Here is a 5,000-nt window from a genome sequence, read left to right as displayed (position 1 = left end):
CAGTTACCTGTTTTTTTCTGGCAGTTACCTGTTTTAATCTGGCAGTTACCTGTTCAATTCTGGCAGTTACCTGTTTTAATCTGGCAGTTACCTGTTTTATTCTGGCAGTTACCTTTTTTTATTCTGGCAGTTACATGTTTTATTCTGGCTGTTGCCAGTTTTATTCTGGCAGTTACCGGTTTTATTCTGTCAGTTACCGGTTTTGTTCTGTCAGTTACCTGTTTTAATCTGGCAATTACCTGTTTTAATCTGACAGTTACCTGTTTTATTCTGGCAGTTACCTGTTTTATTCTGGCAGTTACCTTTTTTTATTCTGGCAGTTACATGTTTTATTCTGGCTGTTGCCAGTTTTATTCTGGCAGTTACATGTTTTATTCTGGCAGTTACCTGTTTTAATCTGGCAGTTACCCTGTTTTATTCTGGCAGTTACCGGTTTTATTCTGGCAGTTACCGGTTTTGTTCTGTCAGTTACCTGTTTTAATCTGGCAATTACCTGTTTTAATCTGACAGTTACCTGTTTTATTCTGGCAGTTACCTGTTTTATTCTGGCAGTTACCTGTTTTATTCTGGCAGTTACCTGTTTTATTCTGGCAGTTACCTGTTTTATTCTGGCAGTTACATGTTATATTCTGGCAGTTACATGTTTTATTCTGGCAGTTACCTGTTTTTTTCTGGCAGTTACCTGTTTTAATCTGGCAGTTACCTGTTCAATTCTGGCAGTTACCTGTTTTAATCTGGCAGTTACCTGTTTTATTCTGGCAGTTACCTGTTTTATTCTGGCAGTTACCTGTTTTATTCTGGCAGGTCCCTGTTTTATTCTGGCAGTTACATGTTATATTCTGGCAGTTACATGTTTTATTCTGGCAGTTACCTGTTTTTTTCTGGCAGTTACCTGTTTTATTCTGGCAGTTACCTGTTTTATTCTGGCAGTTACATGTTTTATTCTGGCAGTTACCTGTTCAATTCTGGCAGTTACCTGTTTTATTCTGGCAGTTACATGTTTTAATCTGGCAGTTACATGTTTAATTCTGGCAGTTACCTGTTTTAATCTGGCAATTACCTGTTTTAATCTGGCAGTTACCTGTTTTATTCTGGCAATTACCTGTTTTAATCTGGCAGTTACCTGTTTAATTCTGGCAGTTACCTGTTTTATTCTGGCAGTTACCTGTTTTATTCTGGCAGTTACTGGTTTTATTCTGGCTGTTACCGGTTTTATTCTGGCAGTTGCCAAATTTGTCTGGCAGTTACATGTTTTATTCTGGCAGTTACCTGTTTTAATCTGGAAGTTACCTGTTTTAATCTGGCAGTTACCTATTCAATTCTGGCAGTTACCTGTTTTAATCTGGCAGTTACCTGTTTTATTCTGGCAATTACCTGTTCAATTCTGGCAGTTACCTGTTTTATTCTGGCAGTTACATGTTTTATTCTGGCAGTTACATGTTTTATTCTGGCAGTTACCTGTTTTAATCTGGCAGTTACCTGTTTTATTCTGGCAGTTACCTGTTCAATTCTGGCAGTTACCTGTTTTATTCTGGCAGTTACCTGTTTTAATCTGGCAGTTACATGTTTAATTCTGGCAGTTACCTGTTTTAATCTGGCAATTACCTGTTTTAATCTGGCAGTTACCTGTTTTATTCTGGCAATTACCTGTTTTAATCTGGCAGTTACCTGTTTAATTCTGGCAGTTACCTGTTTTATTCTGGCAGTTACCTGTTTTATTCTGGCAGTTACCTGTTTTATTCTGGCAGTTACCTGTTTTATTCTGGCAGTTACTGGTTTTATTCTGGCTGTTACCGGTTTTATTCTGGCAGTTACCAAATTTGTCTGGCAGTTACATGTTTTATTCTGGCAGTTACCTGTTTTAATCTGGCAGTTACCTGTTTTAATCTGGCAGTTACCTATTCAATTCTGGCAGTTACCTGTTTTATTCTGGCAGTTACCTGTTTTATTCTGGCAATTACCTGTTCAATTCTGGCAGTTACCTGTTTTATTCTGGCAGTTACATGTTTTATTCTGGCAGTTACCTGTTTTAATCTGGCAGTTACCTGTTTTATTCTGGCAGTTACCTGTTCAATTCTGGCAGTTACCTGTTTTATTCTGGCAGTTACATGTTTTATTCTGGCAGTTACATGTTTAATTCTGGCAGTTACCTGTTTTAATCTGGCAATTACCTGTTTTATTCTGGCAGTTACCTGTTTTATTCTGGCAGTTACCTGTTTTATTCTGGCAGTTACCTGTTTTATTCTGGCACTTACTGGTTTTATTCTGGCTGTTACCGGTTTTATTCTGGCAGTTACATGTTTTATTCTGGCAGTTGCCAAATTAGTCTGGCAGTTACATGTTTTATTCTGGCAGTTACCTGTTTTAATCTGTCAGTTATCTGTTCAATTCTGGCAGTTACCGGTTTTGTTCTGTCAGTTACCTGTTTTAATCTGGCAATTACCTGTTTTAATCTGACAGATACCTGTTTATTCTGGCAGTTACCTGTTTTATTCTGGCAGTTACCGGTTTTGTTCTGTCAGTTACCTGTTTTAATCTGGCAATTACCTGTTTTAATCTGACAGTTACCTGTTTTATTCTGGCAGTTACCTGTTTTATTCTGGCAGTTACCTTTTTTTATTCTGGCAGTTACATGTTTTATTCTGGCTGTTGCCGGTTTTATTCTGGCAGTTACATGTTTTATTCTGGCAGTTACATGTTTTATTCTGGCAGTTACCTGTTTTAATATGGCAGTTACCTGTTTTAATCTGGCAGTTACCTGTTCAATTCTGGCAGTTACCTGTTTTAATCTGGCAGTTACCTGTTTTATTCTGGCAGTTACCTGTTTTATTCTGGCAGTTACCTGTTTTATTCTGGCAGTTACCTGTTTTATTCTGGCAGTTACATGTTATATTCTGGCAGTTACATGTTATATTCTGGCAGTTACATGTTTTATTCTGGCAGTTACCTGTTTTTTTCTGGCAGTTACCTGTTTTAATCTGGCAGTTACCTGTTTCAATTCTGGCAGTTACCTGTTTTAATCTGGCAGTTACCTGTTTTATTCTGGCAGTTACCTTTTTTTATTCTGGCAGTTACATGTTTTATTCTGGCTGTTGCCAGTTTATTCTGGCAGTTACCGGTTTTATTCTGTCAGTTACCGGTTTTGTTCTGTCAGTTACCTGTTTTAATCTGGCAATTACCTGTTTTAATCTGACAGTTACCTGTTTTATTCTGGCAGTTACATGTTTTATTCTGGCTGTTGCCAGTTTTATTCTGGCAGTTACATGTTTTATTCTGGCAGTTACCTGTTTTAATCTGGCAGTTACCTGTTTTATTCTGGCAGTTACCGGTTTTATTCTGGCAGTTACCGGTTTTGTTCTGTCAGTTACCTGTTTTAATCTGGCAATTACCTGTTTTAATCTGACAGTTACCTGTTTTATTCTGGCAGTTACCTGTTTATTCTGGCAGTTACCTGTTTTATTCTGGCAGTTACCTGTTTTATTCTGGCAGTTACCTGTTTTATTCTGGCAGTTACATGTTATATTCTGGCAGTTACATGTTTTATTCTGGCAGTTACCTGTTTTTTTCTGGCAGTTACCTGTTTTAATCTGGCAGTTACCTGTTCAATTCTGGCAGTTACCTGTTTTAATCTGGCAGTTACCTGTTTTATTCTGGCAGTTACCTGTTTTATTCTGGCAGTTACCTGTTTTATTCTGGCAGGTCCCTGTTTTATTCTGGCAGTTACATGTTATATTCTGGCAGTTACATGTTTTATTCTGGCAGTTACCTGTTTTTTTCTGGCAGTTACCTGTTTTATTCTGGCAGTTACCTGTTTTATTCTGGCAGTTACATGTTTTATTCTGGCAGTTACCTGTTCAATTCTGGCAGTTACCTGTTTTATTCTGGCAGTTACATGTTTTAATCTGGCAGTTACATGTTTAATTCTGGCAGTTACCTGTTTTAATCTGGCAATTACCTGTTTTAATCTGGCAGTTACCTGTTTTATTCTGGCAATTACCTGTTTTAATCTGGCAGTTACCTGTTTAATTCTGGCAGTTACCTGTTTTATTCTGGCAGTTACCTGTTTTATTCTGGCAGTTACTGGTTTTATTCTGGCTGTTACCGGTTTTATTCTGGCAGTTGCCAAATTTGTCTGGCAGTTACATGTTTTATTCTGGCAGTTACCTGTTTTAATCTGGAAGTTACCTGTTTTAATCTGGCAGTTACCTATTCAATTCTGGCAGTTACCTGTTTTAATCTGGCAGTTACCTGTTTTATTCTGGCAATTACCTGTTCAATTCTGGCAGTTACCTGTTTTATTCTGGCAGTTACATGTTTTATTCTGGCAGTTACATGTTTTATTCTGGCAGTTACCTGTTTTAATCTGGCAGTTACCTGTTTTATTCTGGCAAGTTACCTGTTCAATTCTGGCAGTTACCTGTTTTATTCTGGCAGTTACCTGTTTTAATCTGGCAGTTACATGTTTAATTCTGGCAGTTACCTGTTTTAATCTGGCAATTACCTGTTTTAATCTGGCAGTTACCTGTTTTATTCTGGCAATTACCTGTTTTAATCTGGCAGTTACCTGTTTAATTCTGGCAGTTACCTGTTTTATTCTGGCAGTTACCTGTTTTATTCTGGCAGTTACCTGTTTTATTCTGGCAGTTACCTGTTTTATTCTGGCAGTTACTGGTTTTATTCTGGCTGTTACCGGTTTTATTCTGGCAGTTACCAAATTTGTCTGGCAGTTACATGTTTTATTCTGGCAGTTACCTGTTTTAATCTGGCAGTTACCTGTTTTAATCTGGCAGTTACCTATTCAATTCTGGCAGTTACCTGTTTTATTCTGGCAGTTACCTGTTTTATTCTGGCAATTACCTGTTCAATTCTGGCAGTTACCTGTTTTATTCTGGCAGTTACATGTTTTATTCTGGCAGTTACCTGTTTTAATCTGGCAGTTACCTGTTTTATTCTGGCAGTTACCTGTTCAATTCTGGCAGTTACCTGTTTTATTCTGGCAG

The 5,000-nt window shown here is 37.5% G+C and overlaps 1 protein-coding gene across 2 annotated transcripts in view; it reads right to left on the bottom strand.

The window, feature by feature from the left end:
- Positions 1-5,000, bottom strand: part of LOC116353652 (cGMP-dependent 3',5'-cyclic phosphodiesterase-like) — a 236,771-nt gene that overhangs the window by 104,392 nt on the left and 127,379 nt on the right. The window lies entirely within an intron of this gene.

The sequence above is a fragment of the Oncorhynchus kisutch genome, linkage group LG15 (genome assembly GCF_002021735.2).
Source record: "Oncorhynchus kisutch isolate 150728-3 linkage group LG15, Okis_V2, whole genome shotgun sequence".
In the NCBI taxonomy this organism is placed as follows: Eukaryota; Metazoa; Chordata; class Actinopteri; order Salmoniformes; family Salmonidae; genus Oncorhynchus; species Oncorhynchus kisutch.
This window is presented reverse-complemented; position numbering and strand designations above follow the sequence as displayed.